Source organism: Mustela lutreola, chromosome 5, assembly GCF_030435805.1.
Source record: "Mustela lutreola isolate mMusLut2 chromosome 5, mMusLut2.pri, whole genome shotgun sequence".
NCBI lineage: Eukaryota > Metazoa > Chordata > Mammalia > Carnivora > Mustelidae > Mustela > Mustela lutreola.
The window spans coordinates 169,724,490-169,743,322 of NC_081294.1; the positions used below are offsets into that span (position 1 = coordinate 169,724,490).

Genomic DNA, 18,833 nt, shown 5'->3' on the forward strand with positions numbered 1-18,833 from the left:
GGGTCTTTGAAAACTAGAATAATGATTGATAACTAGAAAAATGATTAATCCATTACATATTTCAAAGGCTGCAAAATCAAATATTTAAAAATTATACTCAGATTTAGGGAGAGCAGAGCTAAAACTACGTTAAGACTGAAATTTTTACTCAGAAAACTATAAAGTACTCATGAAAGAAATTGAGGAAGACACAAAGAAATGGAAAAATGTTCCATGCTCCTGGATTGGAAGAATTAATATTGTGAAAATGTCTATGCTACCTAAAGCAATCTACACATTTAATGCAATTCCTATCAAAGTGCCATCCATCTTTTTCAAAGAAATGGAATAAATAATTCTAAAATTTATATGGAACCAGAAAAGACCTCGAATAGCCAAAGGGATATTGAAAAAGAAAACCAACGTTGGTGGCATCACAATTCCGGATTTCAAGCTCTATTACAAAGCTGTCATCATCAAGACAGCATGGTACTGGCACAAAAACAGACACATAGATCAATGGAACAAAATAGAGAGCCCAGAAATAGACCCTCAACTCTATGGTCAACTAATCTTTGACAAAGCAGGAAAGAATGTCCAATGGAAAAAAGACAGCCTCTTCAATAAATGGTGCTGGGAAAATTGGACAGCCACATGCAGAAAAATGAAATTGGACCATTTCCTTACACTACACACAAAAATAGACTCAAAATGGATGAAGGACCTCAATGTAAGAAAGGAATCCATCAAAATCCTTGAGGAGAACACAGGCAGCAACCTCTTCGACCTCAGCCGCAGCAACATCTTCCTAGGAACAACGCAAAAGGCAAGGGAAGCAAGGGCAAAAATGAACTATTGGGATTTCATCAAGATCAAAAGCTTTTGCACAGCAAAGGAAACAGTTAACAAAATCAAAAGACAACTGACAGAATGGGAGAAGATATTTGCAAACGACATATCAGATAAAGGACTAGTGTCCAGAATCTATAAAGAACTTAGCAAACTCAACACCCAAAGAACAAATAATCCAATCAAGAAATGGGCAGAGGACATGAACAGACATTTCTGCAAAGAAGACATCCAGATGGCCAACAGACACATGAAAAAGTGCTCCATATCACTCGGCATCAGGGAAATACAAATCAAAACCACAATGCGATATCACCTCACACCAGTCAGAATGGCTAAAATCAACAAGTCAGGAAATGACAGATGCTGGCGAGGATGCGGAGAAAGGGGAACCCTCCTACACTGTTGGTGGGAATGCAAGCTGGTGCAACCTCTCTGGAAAACAGCATGGAGGTTCCTCAAAATGTTGAAAATAGAACTGCCCTATGACCCAGCAATTGCACTATTGGGTATTTACCCTAAAGATACAAACGTAGTGATCCAAAGGGGCACGTGTACCAAAAAAAAAAAAAAAAAAAAAAAAAAGACTGAAATTTTTAAAAATCAACACTTCCCTATACCACTAGTAAAAGTTCAGATCATACGAACTTTAAAAGCCATCTGTCTCAGCAATCAGCTTCTAGGGCCTTCTCCTAAAGCAGTCATTTGAAAAGCAGGCAGCTATCTATATACAACAGTGGGGGGCAACGTTCATTGTCATGAGAAAATATGTGTCATTAGGGAAATAAGCACATACATTAGGGTTTATCAGGATAATGAGATTATAAGGACTGTGTAATGTTATGGAAAACTATACCAAAATAGGAAACAAAACAAAAACAGGTATACAAAAATAATCCACACAATCTGGGTACTGAAAGATGATTGAATAAGAATATGCTAAGTTGTAACAGTTTGGTACTTAAGAAGATTGTCAAAAATCTGGGGAATACAGAAAAACTAAAGAAGACAATTATAATGGGCACATGTAAAACATCTATATTCAGAAGAAAAACTAATTAAAAAGAATTAATCCAACAATTCCTAATAATACACATATCACAGTTCAGGAGCAAAAGCTGATGTCTATTGGAGCAACACAAAGAGAAGGTTCCCAAAATTCTGGCATAAGAGTTCCATCTAAGTCATCACTGTCAATATATCCAGTCCAAGTAGCATAACCAAATCCTTCATATTGAAACCATTCATGATTTTACCAAGCAATTTGGAATTGTCCCTAATGGCTTTCCAAGGTGATCTGGCTTGGCTACCCACAAGCAAAGAATGCTTAGAGAAAATCACTCTGGAAGCAGAAGTGACCATGGGGATTTCTTAACATTTCTGAGCAACATTATGATGATTTGGTGCAATGGCAAGAAAAAACAATGAATGTATAAGGAAGAAATATTTCAGCTAGACAGTAATAATAAATTGCTAGTAATAGATTAACATGTTACACTAAATAATATCTTCATCTACAAAGCTTAAAGCATTTAATATTAGCCATTATGATGCCCAATGGAGGGATGAAAACTAAATCAATGATGTCAAATGCATGATCTTTAGGTACAAGAAAGAACAATGGTTATATAGGTAGTTAAAATTCTAAATTTTAAATCCTTTAAACCCCTTTAAATCACACTTTTCTGTATTGTTCCTGGCAAATTGGGTAGGGAGATTTTAATCTTAAATTATCTTAATTCCCGTGATGCCTGAAACAGAGCAAATGATCTCAAGCAGACATTAGCGCAAAATTAGTGGGTGTTCTGTATCCTGCACGTAATTCTGTTCAATTTACCAAATCTTGTTGAACAGAAACAGAACAGTGTAAGAAACCAATAAACCTATCTCCCTGCGCTTTGTGGAATGAAAAGAGAAGTCACAAGGAGCCTTGATAAGACTGAATAATTAATTGTAGAGCCATTGCCTTATTTTCTTAGGCACTAATTAAACCTGGGGAGGGTCACAGACCAAGAGCATTTAAGAAAAGACAGAACACAGGTGAATCCCAATATAATACCCTGCTTACTTGATCTATGCACTGAATAACAAATATTTGAGGTCCCACGAGGTACCAAGCCCAGTTTTATATACTGGGGATACAGCAATCATCACAACAAAGTGTTGGCTCTCATGAGGTCTACACCAATAGATATGCCTACTATAAGCCAAGGACAGGGTGAAGTTACTCACACTAAACCTCAAAAAGCAAATAAAGACCTGCAAAGGATGAAACAATATTTCTCAGTAAACTAGATATTTGAGAGAACAAGATTAGTGACTTTATTTTGTTAAGAATAAAAATTTTTTTTTTTTTTTTTAAGATTTTATTTATTTATTTATTTGACAGAGAGAAATCACAATAGGCAGAGAGGCAGGCAGAGAGAGAGGAGGAGGAAGCAGGCTCCCTGCTGAGCAGAGAGCCTGATGCGGGACTCGATCCCAGGACTCTGAGATCATGACCTGAGCCGAAGGCAGCGGCTTAACCACTGAGCCACCCAGGCGCCCATGTTAAGAATAAAAATTAATGGAATTTGAGACATGGAAACAAAAATAGGGCAGAGAAAGATAAATATGCCCTGATTCCAAGAGATAAGTGAGGGAACTCAGCCCAACACCAAAGCCTCACAGTGATTCTTCTTCTTCTTCTTTTTTTAAATTTATTTTTTTTTTCAGCATAACAGTATTTATTGTTTTTGCACCACATCCAGTGCTCCATGCAATCCGTGCCCTCTCTAATACCCACCACCTGGTTCCCCCAACCTCCCACCCCCCCTTCAAAACACTCAGATTGTTTTTCAGAGTCCATAGTCTCTCATGGTTCACCACCCCTTCCAATTTCCCTCAACTCCCTTCTCCTCTCCATCTCCCCATGTCCTCCATGCTATTTGTTATGCTCCACAAATAAGTGAAACCATATGATAATTGAATATCTCTGCTTGACTTGTTTCACTCAGCATAATCTCTTCCAGTCCTGTCCATGTTGCTACAAAAGTTGGGTATTCATCCTTTCTGATGGAGGCATAATACTCCATAGTGTATATGGACCACATGTTCCTTATCTATTCGTCCGTTGAAGGGCATCTTGGTTCTTTCCACAGTCTGGTGACCGTGGCTATTGCTGCTATAAACATTGAGGTACAAATGGCCCTTCTTTTCACTACATCCGTATCTTTGGGGTAAATACCCAGTAGTGCAATGGCAGGGTCATAGTGATTCTTCTTCTAATGATCCTCATGCAGTATCCGAGTGGCAGCTTAGCAACAAAGGGCTCAGAGAATTCTTACGCAGATTCTACACATCTCCAGTTTCTACAGAACCATGATTATTTCCTGAGCCACATGTGTCACAGAGCAAGACTCCTTACCCAATCGGACCAGCCAGCCAGCTGCCCACAATTACCCTAGGCAACTTCCCAAGGCCATACTCTCAGTCAGAATGAAAATGCTCCAATACTCCACAGAAGTATGTTAAGCAAGTGTGTCAGAAACACACTTATGTGTGTTTATATGCATATACATATATGCACAATGCATACACACTCACACACACAGCTCTATGTACATAGGTGCACGTCTGTATACATGTGTGAGTGTAGATATGTGTGGGTGCAGACAGGTAGGAGGTAAGGAGCTCCTCTTTGGTTGACCAAGCAGCAGAGAACTAGGTCAGAGTTCAAAGCCTATTTGCCCCTTTTCTCTGGGGTGAATCATACTTTCCCACATACTAAGAAGGCATTTTTCCACTCGGTATAGAGAGAAGGAAAGAAGAAAAGGCCCATCCACACACTATATAGGTGATATTTCTATATACATTCTCACCTGCCCTCATCACAACCGCCTTCTTTCTACCTAAATAAAAGCCTTCCTACTTTAGGGCCTGAAGCATATTAGACATATTTTTTTATTGCTTTCTGAAGCACATATTGCATAACTATATTTATTAAAAACACTTCAAAACTGGCAAAAGTAACCTGTTCTGTCAGAAGTCAGGAGAGTGGTTTACCCATCCTGTGGGGATAGTGCTAAGAAGGTGTAAAAAGTTGTACTTATTGATCAAGACGCTAGTCACACTAGCGTGTTCCCTTCCTGAAGGGTCAGCAAGGTGTGTACTTACACGCACCACCCTGCATGCATAGTATACCTCAGTGCAAACGAATTTTTTAAACTCAGCTTCTTAATAATTTTCAGTCTGTCACTAATCTACAGTTGTCTCTTCCCAAGACATGAGATTTTATAGAAGTCATTCAGAACCATGCACTCCTCTCTATCCAATTTGGAGACCAATAAAAATAATTAAGCCTTATTAATCTTTCCTAATCGTACCATTAATCAAATAGCACCTCCAAGCAGTTACATAAAACCACTTTCAATTAATTCTTGGGAAAAAAACTACTTAATTATATATAGAAGAGGACATTTTACCCAACTTTCAGGTTAACAACACCTTTACATGTAGGGACAAAGGAAAGAAATCTCATTCCTATACACAAATTTCTTAAAATGTATTTTTAAATCCCTTTTAAGAGCTACATAAATGATTATATTCCCAAAGCCGAATGATAGCTACATGTTCACTATCACAATACTCATATGTCAAACCTATTTTTATCTTCATTTCTTCTCTTCACTCAACTTGAAAAATGGTAAATAAAAATGACAGTAATAAAAGAGAGAAACTCTATATAGCAGAGGAACTAGGGAGGAAGAAAATCTCCAGCAACACAATCTAAGAGTCTCCTGCTATCCCGTCTTCGACACTGCTGGTCATCTTCCTCTATCAAATTTAAGCAGACCTGTACCACCTCTTTCTCTGTAGAAACATGCAACTGAAGTATTTATATTAACAAAAGGACTGCACCAAAGTCTAACTCAGGGCCTCTTACAGGAGAGCATGATGATACTATCGGAAAATTTAATCAAAGCACATATTTTATTCCTTTGATAGAATGGGTAATCTTTTTTATAGAACGGATAATCTTTGAAAGAATAGGTAATCTTTATTCTTTTTTTTTTTTTTTTGCAGGCCTCAAACTCACAACCCAGAGATCAAGACCTGAGCTGAGATCAAGAGTTGGACACTTAACCAACAAAGCCACCCAGGCATCCCTAGGGTGGGCCGTCTTAACACAGTTTTTTAACTTACAAATCAAAAAGGTGGGATGTTTAAGTAATCAAATGCTTAACCAATAAAAAAAGAAGAGAGTTTTCTTTTCTACTTGTTTGACGATTTTTTAAAAATACTTCTTTTAAAAGATATATATTCATGCCTACCTAGAAGCAGCTTCTTGGCCCCTTGTGGAACTTCTGTCAGGTTCAGCCTACTCGCCTCTACTCCAGCCTCCACTCCGGCCTCCACCATGTCCGTCAGGTTGACCCAGAAGTCCTACAAGGTGTCCAACTCCGGCCCCCGGGGCCGTCAGCAGCCGCTCCTACACCAGCGGGCCTGGCTCCCGCATGAGCTCGTCCACCTTCTCCCAGGTGGGCGGCAGCTTCCAGGGGGGCCTTAACAGCAGCATGAGTGTGGTCAGGCTACGGGGGTATGGGGGGCATCACGGCCGTCTCAGTGAACCAGAGCCTGCTGAGCCCCCTTAAGCTGGCAGTGGATCCCAACATCCAAGCTGTGCGCACCCAGGAGAAGGAGCAGATCAAGACCCTCAACAACAAATTTGCCTCCTTCATCGACAAGGTGAGGCACCTGGAGCAGCAGAACAAAGTTCTGGAGACCAAGTGGAGCCTCCTACAGCAGCAGAAGACCACGCGGAGCAACATAGACAACATGTTTGAGAGCTACATCAGCAACCTCCAGCGGCAGCTGGACACCCTGGGCCAGGAGAAGCTGGAGGTGGAGCTTGGCAACATGCAGGGGCTGGTGGAGGACTTCAAGAATAAATATGAGGAGGAGATCAAAGAGTGTGCAGAAATGGAGAATGAATTTGTCCTCATCAAGAAGGATGTGGACGAAGCTTATATGAACAAGGTAGAACTCGAGTCCCGCCTGGAAGGGCTGACCAACAAGATCAACTTCTTAAGGCAGCTGTATGAAGAGATCCGTGAGCTGCAGTCCCAGATCTCGGACACGTCTGTGGTCCTATCCATGGACAACAGCCGCTCCCTGGACCTGGATGGCATCATCTCCAAGGTCAAGTCCCAGTATGAGGACATCACTAACCGTAGCCGGGCTGAGGCTGAGACCATGTACCAGATCAAGTACGAGGAGCTGCTGACATTGGCTGGGAAGCACAGGGATGACCTCCGTCGCACGAAGACGGAGATTTCTGAGATGAATCGGAGCATCAGCCGACTCCAGGCTGAGATCGAGGCCCTCAAAAACCAGAGGGCTGCCCTGGAGGCTGCCATTGCCGATGCTGAGCAGCGCGGGGAGCTGGCCATTAAGGATGCCAATGGCAAGGTGGCCAAGCTGGAGGCCGCCCTGCAGCGAGCCAAGCAGGACATGGCCCGGCAGCTGCGCGAGTACCAGTAGCTCATGAACGTCAAGTTGGCCCTGGACATTGAGATTGCCACCTACTGCAAGCTGCTGGAAGGCGAGGAAAGCCGGCTGGAGTCTGGGATGCAGAACATGAGTATCCATACTAAGACCACCAGCGGCTTCTCAGGTGGCCTGAGCTCGACCTATGGGGCCCTCCCAAGCCCTAGCCTCAACTATGGCCTGAGCTCCTTTCAGTCCAGCTTTGGCCCCTCTGGGTCCTTCAGCCATGGCAGCTCCTCCAAGGCTGTGGTGGTGAAGAAGATTGAGACCCGTGACGGGAAGCTGGTGTCCGAGTCATCTGATGTCCTGTCCAAGTGAACAACCACTGTGGTCCCACCCAGCCTCCCTGCTCTCATGGCTGCCATAGAGCCTTTGGGGGAAGGAGCTGTGCAGGGAAGCATTGGGAACAGGAGACTCACCTAAGACTCACTCAACCCCAGTCCTCAGCCTGCCCTTGGGGGCGGTTCTGCTGCCCTGGGTACCCCTTCTTGTCCTTGCCTCCAACTAAAAGCCAATTTGAGTGTCTTGTCCCAAATAAAGTCTCAGCTGGCTCTGCCCATCCAAAAAAAAAAAAAATGATATATATTCATGACTGAATGTTATCAGCTACAAATAACAAATGTCTCTTCGCAGACACTGCATCTTTTATGCAGTTCTCGGTCAGTCCCCTCTGTACTCCCCTCTGTACCTTACTACGGAGGCCTAAACTTGGAGAAGAGTTCTAACAATGCCAAACCCTGCACAGGAAGGGAGCACACGGACAGATGACGAGAGGCAGCTACATATGGACAGCTCTGGGCCTGCATCTTGGGGTCCCTACATTAGTTTACAAGTATGGAATCCTCCCAGCTCTCCACTATACACTCTAGTTGGGAGCTGCAGAACCTCCCAAGCCTCATTTTTCCAAATCTGAAACAGACACAACCGGGTCTCTACCTCCTGTGTGCTTGTGAGAGGTAGATGACACAATGCGCACAAAGCAATTAACACGGTGCCCCATGCAACGCACACAAGCAATGACAGGTATCTATGCTTGTGGTATTCAAAACTTTTCATTTCAAAGGTGACCTTACAATATCATCTGACAAATACATCATTTAGACTAATACTCTGCCAAAACAAAAATGTATCTTTAAAGTAATCCAAGTTAAATGTGTATAAAAAGACTTTGAATGGAGCTTGACTTCTGGCTAGATGACTTTCAGTCACTGAACTCAGAACAAATATTATTATAAATAGCTTCCAAAAAAAAGATCATGTGGACTTTGGAGTGACCTGTTCCAAGTCACTTATCCTCTCTGAGCCTCAGTGTTCTCATCCATAAAATGGGAATAATTCCCACATCCTGCAGTTTTGAACATTATTTGCAAAATACCAATATCTTGCACCTTAGCACCTTAGCAGATAGTTACTGGAAAGCATACGGAATAAGAGAAGTCATAAAAAAGCTAATACAAAGCTGGAAAACTCCTTTGTAGCATTCTTACACTTTGCCTCCCATTCTAATCAGATGTGCTTGTCCTTATGCAACACGAGTTGATTTGATTTGATGTATCTCCACGTCTTCTTCCAAACTCTACATCATCCTCCAACTACCTCCTACTGTCCAGGGACAGTAAAATACTGTCGCATTACGAGTCCAATGGCAGAATTTTTATTCCCTTTAACTCTGAGAAAACTGAGACCCTCCTCCGTAAAGACGAGGAGAACAGCGATGATCCTAAACTACATTTTTTTTTTTTAACCACCAATGGGAGAAATTTCAGAAACATTTTAATTAGCTTACTTCATTCTCTACTTTCTACCAAGATAAGAAAGATATCTGAGAACAAGGCTTACCTATTTGCACCATTTCTTCATTACCAGCCTGTAAAGGAGGGGGAAAGTAAAAAGATACAGTTACTGGGTTTCATCTTATCACCTTGTACGTTTTATTTCTACCATTAACGCTTTTCAGGAGCTAATCAGGAGATGCCGGAGATGGGGACTGGTGCCTAAAGGCTGCGCCTTGGTTTGTAGGTTCTTGCAGTAAGAGAATGAGCCAATTAATAACAGTTTGGAACGGGGAGTTGTTTCGCCGTTTTAATTTTAATATTTATAAAGCTAGCAAAAATAAATGCATTCCGTATTCTTTTCTTAAAACTCAGATACTGGGTGCGGATTAGCCAAGAAAGCCTCTGTATTCATCGGCGTGAAAAGAAACCTAAAAGGGGGCCTGACAGATCAGATTTGAGGTCAAGAATAGACCAGGCAATCTTCTACTTTTGAACCTACGGTCAGAACCGGGCCGACCAGAGAAGCTACAACTCCTCACAGGAAAAGTCCGTGCCCCAAGTCCCACCGGCCCTGAGCGGATGGGGTTTACAGCAGACGGCGGGGCCGGGCCCGCGAGCCTTCGCCAGGACTCTCCGAGAGCGTCGGGCTTCGCCGGGAGTCTCCAAAGCGTGGGGCTGGGCCGCGGAGCGGAGGAGCCGCGCTGGACTTCGCTTTCAAGGAGGAGGGGCCGTGCGGAAGGGGAGGGGAGGAACGCGGCGGCGCCGCCAGGCTTTCGTCCAGGAAAACGCAGGGCAGCGAGCGACCCCGCCCCCGGCCCCAACGGCCGAACCCCAGCCCGGCCGCCGTGCTCCCAGCGCGGGTCGGCCGGATCGCTCCCTGCGGGCCCGGGGACTTCCTGAAACCCCCGCCTCCCGCCGCCCGAAAACGTGGTGCGTCGGTGCGGAGGAGAGGAAGCGCCGCGAACCCGAGGCGGGCGGCCGCAGCGCGGGGATCCCGGGTGCCGCGTCCGGATTCAAGCGCCCAGACCGCCCTCCGGAACCGGGAAGCCCAGACCGGCCGGCGAGGATGCGAGTTGGCTGCACTTTGTCGTCAGGAATCGTGACGCAGGCCGCAACGGCGGGAGGCGGGGGCGCGCTAGGGGGACGAGCCGGGGCTCCCGGCGTGGGAGTCGCGACCCACCCCGGCCATCCCACCCCCTCGCCCCCAGAACACCCCGCAGGCGGCGCCCAGCCCTCCGACGCCGCTCCGGAAGGCCCAAGATAACAGGGAAGGGTGGGAGGGGGGAGGAGGGAAGCGAGGAGGGGAAAGAGGGGAGGAGCTTTTTGGGAAAAGGTTGGGTTTGAGTTCTTATGGTTATTATTTTCCACTTACTCGTGCATCAGCTGAAGTCCTAATCTCTACCAGAGCGGCTGCTATCAACCAGAGTGACGGGAGAACCATCACGAGTCGAGTTCAGTTTTCAACAACTGGGCGAAGCCCATGCCCAGAGCAAACCCCCCAAAATAAGTTTCTTAAAAAAAAAAAGAAAGAAAGAAAGAAAGGAAGGAAGGAAGGAAGGAGAAAAAAAATGCAGAATCTCGAAACACACACACACACACACACAAAACTGTGATTTGCTTCAGTGAAAATGAAATTTGAGCTCTGAGACTGGCCCCTCGGCTCGGCGTCCTTCCCACTTCTTCTCACCTCGTCCTCCCAAACCGAGTGTGCAGGAGCGAGAAGGGGCTGCGAGCCGGGCGCGGGCTGCGCCGGGAGAGGGGAAGGGACCCCGCGCTTCCGACTATCTCGACCCGAGGCGGCTTTCCCTGGGCTTTTCAAGCACCACGGGTTCCTGGGGTTCGCGCAGAGAATGCTTGGGCGCCCGGGAGCACAGAAGGGGGAGGTCGTGGCGAGCGAGAGGAGTGAGCGGGAGCCAAGGAAAGAGGCAGCGAGAGGGCGACTCCGCCGCTCGCGCAGAGGGGGGGACGGGAGGAGCCAGAGAGGAGGAGGAGGAGGCTGGTGGAGGAGGCAAGAGGAGCGGGTCGGAGCGGCTCCTGCTGCTCTGGCTGCGGCGGTCGGCTGGCTGCCCGCGACGCGCCGGGCGCTAATAAGGCGGCCGGAACCGCCCCCCCACCCCCCGGGCGGCCCCTCCCACCACGGCGCCCACGTCACGCGGGGCCGGAGCCCGCGCCCACCTGGCCCGCCCGAACGGCCGGGGCGGGCGCGGCCAGCGCAGGAGGACGGCGGGGAGTGGGGAGGAGCGGATGATCCTGCGGGCTGTTGGCCCCAGGGCGGGTCGGGCTTTGAAACCGCCTAGGTGGGGGCTCCTGTAGCGGAGGGGCCCCGCTCCGAGGTCCTCTCCTGCACCCATCAGACGGGCTTAGGGGAGGGGGGCGGTCCGGGGAAGCCCCGGGTCCCTCCTGGGGGGACCCGCGATGAGTTAATTATAGGAAGGGGAGGGTCCACGGGCCGCTCCCGGACTTTAGGACATTCACCTCCTTGGACCTCCAGCGTCCTTCCAGCCCGGGAAGAGATTCCCCAGAGGGAGCCCCAGGACCCTGAGAGGCCCCCCAGATGCCCACCACGTTTTGTGGGGGTGGTCCATGTCCGCTTCCAGTTCTTGGGTATGCTTCCCTCATTTGTATTACTCTGGAAAGATACCACGTCTGTTCTTGACTCGCCCTGATGCTTCCGTGTATTACTGGAGCACATAGGCCTCAGCGTCTCTTCCTCCCTCCAAGATTAAGTTATCAAATGATTTCTGCCCCCTGGGGCTGAAGCTTCCTGACGGGAGAGGACACCAACCTGGGTTTCCAGAGCCCAGAAGATGCGAAGACACTGAAGGAATCCAAGCCCAGGTCACTTCCTGAGGGAGACAGAGGCTGGGAGCCCAGGACTGGAAAGGAATGTATTTCCACCCTCCTCTGACCAGTTTCGGGTCCTCCCTCCCCACAGCAGACCATGAAATGGGGGCGATCAGGCACAACTGCTCATCTAATCCTCAGAGCTTCGGCTGGAGGCTTGAGAAGGTCCCCCTAGGATAAAATGTGTAGAAGATAGTATTTTGCTAAGGGATTCTTCGGTAAATCATAGTTCCTTTTCTTCTTTAAAAATGGCACAGAGTCTGGAGGTTTCTTAATCTTTGATTCATTATTCAAGGGTTGCCTCTTTAACTTACACCTAGCAAGATTCTGCGGTCACCGGTGTGTTATCTGCTACGTCTTTTCAAAGTCATGTGTAGGGGACGCTTATATGTACAATCCAGAAACTGGATACCGGAATGGCCAGATAACCTAAAGACCCCCAATAGGGTATTAGGTTAGTTTGGGGTGGAATTGTAATTAGACCCCAACCCTGAAATCTGCTAAGTTACTTTTTCCCTTCAGCATGTTTGTAACCAGTCCTTGACTTTCTATCCGGGAATGATCTGCTGAATTTTATACCCAGTTTTCTTATTCATTTAAAAAAAAGTAATAATAATCTTTGGGATGCTTGGGTGGCTCAGGTCAGGATTCCGGGGTCCTTCCATGAGTCCTGCATTGCCCCTTGCTAAGTGCAGCCTGCATCTTCCTCTGCCTTTCTCTCTCTCTCTCTCTCTCTCTGACAAATAAATGAAATCTAAGAAAAAAAAAAAAGTAAAGAAAAAAGAAAGAAAGAGAATCCTCATGTTCTATGAGTAAAACCTACATCAATTTACACTGACAAGTAAAAGAATAGGGAAGTACAGTCAGAAAACCAGGGTTCTAGGCCCAGCTTGGTCTGTTTGAACTTGACAAGCCACCAACTATTTTGGTTTTCCCCCACGAGATATTTCAGCTCTAAAAATTCTTATTTGAAGTAATAACAAATACTGTCTTTAGCCATGGCATTACACTAGTCCTTTTTGTGTTAAATTTTACAAAGTGCCAGCATCTGTCATCACAAATGGTGCAACAAGCAATTCATATGACTTTCATGAGAACAGTGGCTTCGGACATTTGGGGCCATGACCACAGAGAGAAAAGTACTTTGCATTGTGACCCAGTAAAATTTTCATGATTCAGTCCGTGCTACGCACAACAGTTCTGGTATTTTCTATCTTAATTGTTTTCTGGGTCCCCCGCTCCAGTACTGGTCGGAATCGACTTTGTTGCTTTTATGACCCAGCGAGTCATGACCCTCATTGTGACAAACATAGATTTGAGCTCTTATAAGAAGCTTTATATTTCTGGATTCTAAATGAGTTTAGTTCAGATTAATAAGGCTCTCTCAGTATACTCTAAGACAAAGTTTCTCAAAATATGTCCTGGAATGTTAAATGTTACACACACACACTTCTTTGACAGCGACTTAAGTTTGTGAAGTACTCGGAAAAACAACATGAAATGGATTTCTTTATTTCAGAACTTCACAGGGACTTTGATATCCTAAGCCACTGGGAGTCTTCCAGGAGATAAAGTGCACTATGGTTCTCATACTGATTTGACCATAGAATGTTTTTTTCTTGGGCCTTATCTTCTGAAGAACACACTACTTGGGGAAAATGCCTTCGCAAAGACCAATTACTAAGGTAAAATGAACTCTGAGTCCGATAGGTAAAATTCACATGCAGATTCAGCTTGAGTTTCTCCATCCAAAATTAGTTTAATAATACTGCTTTTGCAACATGTTCATGAAAATTAACAGAACCTTGCATATCAACTGTTTAGCACATGGTCTAGAACATAACAAGGGCCTAAATGAAGATTTTTTTTTTTTTCACTTGAAACTGTATGGCAAATGTACAGATGACTCAATGGGAATGAAATATGGTGAGTTCTAAGAAAAGTAAGAAAATGTAAAGAACTAAAATGTGATGAACTTTTAATTTTACCAGGCATAACACAGGGAATCAAAAGCAAAGCAGTCATTAAGTTCCTTTCACAAACTGCCCCCTACATTTCTGCTTTGAGATAAATCCCTGCCTTCCCCCCACCCCTGTTTCTTTGCCTCTGGCTCGCACTGTTTCCCACACTCATGTCCATGCACTAGCTCAAATACTAAACCAATGTTTATAGTAGGTTTTCTTCCAAAATATGTTTGAAATAGAGAAATAATTTCAAAAGTCACACATATGTAGTCTCCCTGATTATGAAATCAGTCCCTTTAAGACTTAAGTTTCATGAAATCAGTTAATGTGTGGACATTTTAAAAATCTGTGCAACAATTAACTGGGCAGGAGTGTGTTTGTGTGTGTGTGTGTGTGTGTGTGTGTGTGTGTGTGTTTTCCATTTGAGGCTGACTGGTCAATGTTTTGCATCTTATCATAATTTGATAGCATTTTCATACCCCATACATATTGTGTTCTAAACATATAAACAAATTTTTGTCATTTCTTACAGCAAAAATAAATCATTTATAATTTGTTGTTCTGCTATTTACCTTTTCCACACCTTTTTTTTTTTAATAAGATTTTTTTTTTTAGAGTAATGTAAGAATCACACCAGAGCTGAGGGGGAGATGGAGATTTCTCATATGCCCCCCAGTCCCTACACAATAGAACCTCCACTAGTATCCCCACCTCCAAACTGTAACAAAAGAGTAGTATGTTAGTTGGAACAGCTGTGGGGTCCTGCCACCAGCCTCATGGCAGTGACCCATCCCACCCTGTTCCCTGTCCCTGTAGATAGGTGGTCTTTCTGGAACTGTTCCTGCAGTCAGCGGAGAAGCACTTCTAGTGGGACACAGGTTCAACCTACTATGTTCTCACAGACCAGCCAGTGGCCATGCCACGTGTGTCCCCGCAGTAGGACCGCACACTTGTGTGTCCTGCAACCCTCAGACTCTCATGCCCCCCACTCTGTGTCAATCCTGAAAGTCAATGCTATCACTAGCCCACCTTCCAGAGACTCTGAGGGGCCAGGACACTTGCCTGTAGTCATGCCCGGCGCACTCCTGGGTCATCTCAAGGATCCCTCAGCCCGTGCTGGCAGGATGTGTCCATGCAGCCCATGGAGATTATCAGGAACTTCTCCCAGCAGTGCTTCCTCTACGAGGTGGAATACTTGGTGTGTGTGAACATGGCCATGAAGTTCAGCTACCACATGGGCATAGAGTTCCTGTCCCCCCTCTTGGCACCCTGCACCCTGGTTTCTTCAGGGTAACCCATGATTTCTTCACCTAGGAGCACCGGCCGCATTCCTGGGCCTACATTGCCAGAGAAGAGAGTGACTTCTACTGCACAGGAGGCTTTTGGGAGGAGTCGGTAGTCGAGGTTCTCCAGCTGACCTCCGCCTATCACCAGGTGATGGTGGTCTATCAGGCCACTGGGTTCGAGGACGTGTGGCACAATGAGAGCTACCTGAAGAGGTACCTGCTAGAACATAAGCCCACCAAGGTGCTTTCCCCGGAGCACCTGTGGGACCTGCTATGGCTGGGCTGGCCCCAGGTCATGAAGAAGCTGAAATTTGTGGCTGTGCCCAATAATCACCAGGACATCCAGGACTCGTGAGGGGTTGCACCCGCTTCCAGCAGGGGACTGCCGTTGGCAGAGCTGTCAGAGCATGTTCCTTTCCCTGTCCCTTCTGGAGAAACTGTGGAGCACTGCCCACTCAGCCACATCCAGAACCCGCCCCCAACACCCGCACAGAGGAGACCTGCCTGGATGCCCAAGGGCCTTTCTTTGTGGTCACTCCATTTTGATCACTTCTGGGTCATTCAAGGCTGTGAAGGGCTCCAACTTCATGCCAGGTGTTTTTCTGTGTCAGTGATGGGCAAATATTGTAATTTTTTAAAAAGATTTATTTCTTTATTTGACAGAGAGAAAGAATACAAGCAGGGGGTTGGCAGTAGTGGGAGAAGCAGGCTCCCTCCTCAGGGAGCCCAATGCAGGACTCGATCCTGACACCCTGGGATCCTGACCTGAGCTGAAGGCAGACACTTCAACAACAGGCCCCCCCAGGTGCTCCCTGCCTTGTTTTTCAATGCCTATTTCTGTGCCGGTGTTTGTGAAATGTGGGCACTGGGTACGTCTGGATGTGCATCCTGTTGGGATCCCTTGGTGCCTACCAGTGGGTCTGCACTCGTACCCTCATCTGCACACACTGCATCTTAGCAAGCAATTGCTGAGTGCCTACTGTGAGCTGCTCAATCTCCAACAAGGGCCGGAGCGTGAGGGTGAGAACTGAGATAAAGGATCCCTACCCCGGGCACTCCTGGAACCTGGGATGGCCCCATCCTCCTGACTCACTGTTTTCCTTATTGCAGTAAGGAAATGCACATCCCCCTGATGCACTTAGCTTGATGACAAGTCTAAGTCAGTGGTGTCAGGTACATTCACCATTCTGCACCTGCCAGCTGCATCGATCACTACAACTTTGTCATCAAAACTGAACCTCTCCCCATGAGACACTAACCCCCCAATCCATCCCTTGGCCCCGGAACCCACCAGTTCCTTTTACCTCTAAGAGTCGAGGGCTCTCAGTCCTGCAAGTGGGGTCCTGCAGTATCAGTCCTTTAGGGACTGACTTATTTCCATGGAGCACAATGGCCTCAAGACCTGTCCCCATTAGCCTGGACCTGACCCACTTGTGCCCCAGAGGATGGCTCAGCTTGCCCTCCCCTATCTAAGCCGAATTTCCTCAGTACCCGCTGCTCTCCTCATCTTTCTCCTCAGCCCAATGTGTCCCCAGGCACTGTCCCTAGAGGCTCAATGATCCTAGCAACCTTCACCTTGAAAGACCAGTTCCATCCCAATGCCAACACACCCCTCTGGCAGCCACGGGCCTCACACACCCCATGTGTCCATGTCAGGTGCCTGCTTTTCCCACCAGCTGGCCACCTGTTCCCAATCTCAGAAGATGGAAACACCAGACCTTTGGAATCCTCTGTAACTTCTTTCTTGGCACAGACTGTCCCAGTAGTGAGGTGGCTGCTGGAGGACATTCGATGTCTAAACCATTTAAAGGCATATGGGAGTCTCTGCTCCTAGAGCAACAGATAACAGTTGGGGCAAATAGAAAACAAGCAGAATCACTGAAAGAAAGGCTGAGTGATGAGGAGCTTTAGGGAAGAAGGACCTGGAAGCCCTCACCTAATCCTGAGCCCCTGAAACGCTGAGTGCATGGGCTGGGTGCCTGCACAGGGCCCAATGGGAAGGCCCTAGGTTCACCCCTCAGGTGATTGTCAGGCTCTACAAGTAGGAGGGAAGGCCAAGGCAGAGTCTTACATAGTCTGGCTGCTGCTGAAGGTGGATCCTGACACACACCCAGTGCCCCACTCCCCATCTGCCAAACTGGAAGCTGCTTTCATCAGGGGGTGGTTCCCAGATGTTCAAGGATACCTTGCCCGAAGGACAGAAGACCACAGTGTTCACAGACCAAACACTTCTGTGGCCATACAGGACAAGGAATACAGATTTGACAAAATTAGTTGAGAAAAGTCACTAAGCCCCCAGTATAACTGTAGTGAGAGGGGAAGCAACAGTGAACCCCGGGGAGGAGAAGAATTGGTGTTTGACTTGCTGCGCTGCACTATTCACACCATCCCATATCCAAAGGCAGAGAGATGAGTGCTGGTGACACAGGAAAGGAATTTATTTCAGTGCAGCAGACACCGGAAGCCCAAGGACTGACATGACTTCAAGGTGCTGAAAACACTCCTGGGCTTTTATATGAGGAATATCTAGGACAAAGGTCATGCAGGGATCAGTAAGTTTCCAGTCAATCATTGTCTTGGGGTCCATCTCACGGGATCTTGCTGGCATCAGTCAGTGTTTATTGCTTGAGGGGTCATTTTGGTGCCTGTCAGATCATTGATTTGAGTTAACAGCTGAGCCTGAAGGGAGGATGTCATCAGTTAGGAAGTACAGATGAAGGTCAGAGCGAAGGTGGGTAAAGGCCTCTTTCACTCCGAGAGCAGGGGGGCCTCTCAGCCTCTGCTTCATGCCTTGTCCTGCTCATCACTTCCAGCTGCCTGGTCCTAACTTCTGTCCTTCGAATGAACTGGTCATCTAGTGAGTAACATGAGCCACTCCTGCAGATCATTTGAACCTGAGGGGGAGGTTGTGGGGACCCCCAATCTGTAGGCTTTAGATCATGAACATGGGTGGCCTCTCTGCCCAACCACTGGCTGACCACTAAGTTAATGACACAGGGACCTCAGGGGCCACACATGAGAACACAGACATGAAAAATTTAGTTCAGAAAAGCCACTAAGTCAAGAGTGGCAATGACAAGGAGCAGCAATCATGAAGCCTGGTGTGGGGAAGGTCTGATTTCATGATGCTTCCATTATAATATTTATCATCGTGCCCTGGACTTGTCACTGGAGTCACATCCCATGCCTGAGGGTCAGAAAGCTCCTATGTGTTCTTCCTGCCTCTCTGTGGCTCCCCCCGCTGTGCACTGCCCTGTGCTGCATCCCAGCAGAGGTTAGTTTTAACCAAGGCCAGGAAGGTGGGGTGGGTTTTCCTGAGTCCCCCACCTGGCTCTGCACCATTGCTGCAGGAGAGGAGAAAGTTTTCTCCACCCTCTTAAGACCGCTCTCTGGGTCTAGAAATGGACAAAGACAGGTGAACAGGTAAAAAGCAGGCAAAGTGTCCTGATTTATTTGTGGGAGCCTCACTACCAAGACCATGGAGACCAAGAGAGGTGTCTACCTTTTAGATGAAGAAGCAATGAACAGGTGAAGAATTGACACTGGGCTTTGGCCTAGGGCTGGTAAATGGACAACAGGACAGACCTTCACTGGATCCAAACAGTTGT

At 46.7% G+C, this 18,833-nt stretch overlaps 2 pseudogenes; both read left to right on the top strand.

Annotated features, from left to right (window-relative positions):
* Window positions 1–6,188: 6,188 nt before the first annotated feature.
* Window positions 6,189–7,920, top strand: LOC131832733 (keratin, type II cytoskeletal 8-like; annotated as a pseudogene).
* Window positions 7,921–10,981: 3,061 nt separating this feature from the next.
* On the top strand, window positions 10,982–15,580 carry LOC131831291 (histo-blood group ABO system transferase 1-like; annotated as a pseudogene).
* The last annotated feature ends 3,253 nt before the right edge of the window (window positions 15,581–18,833 follow it).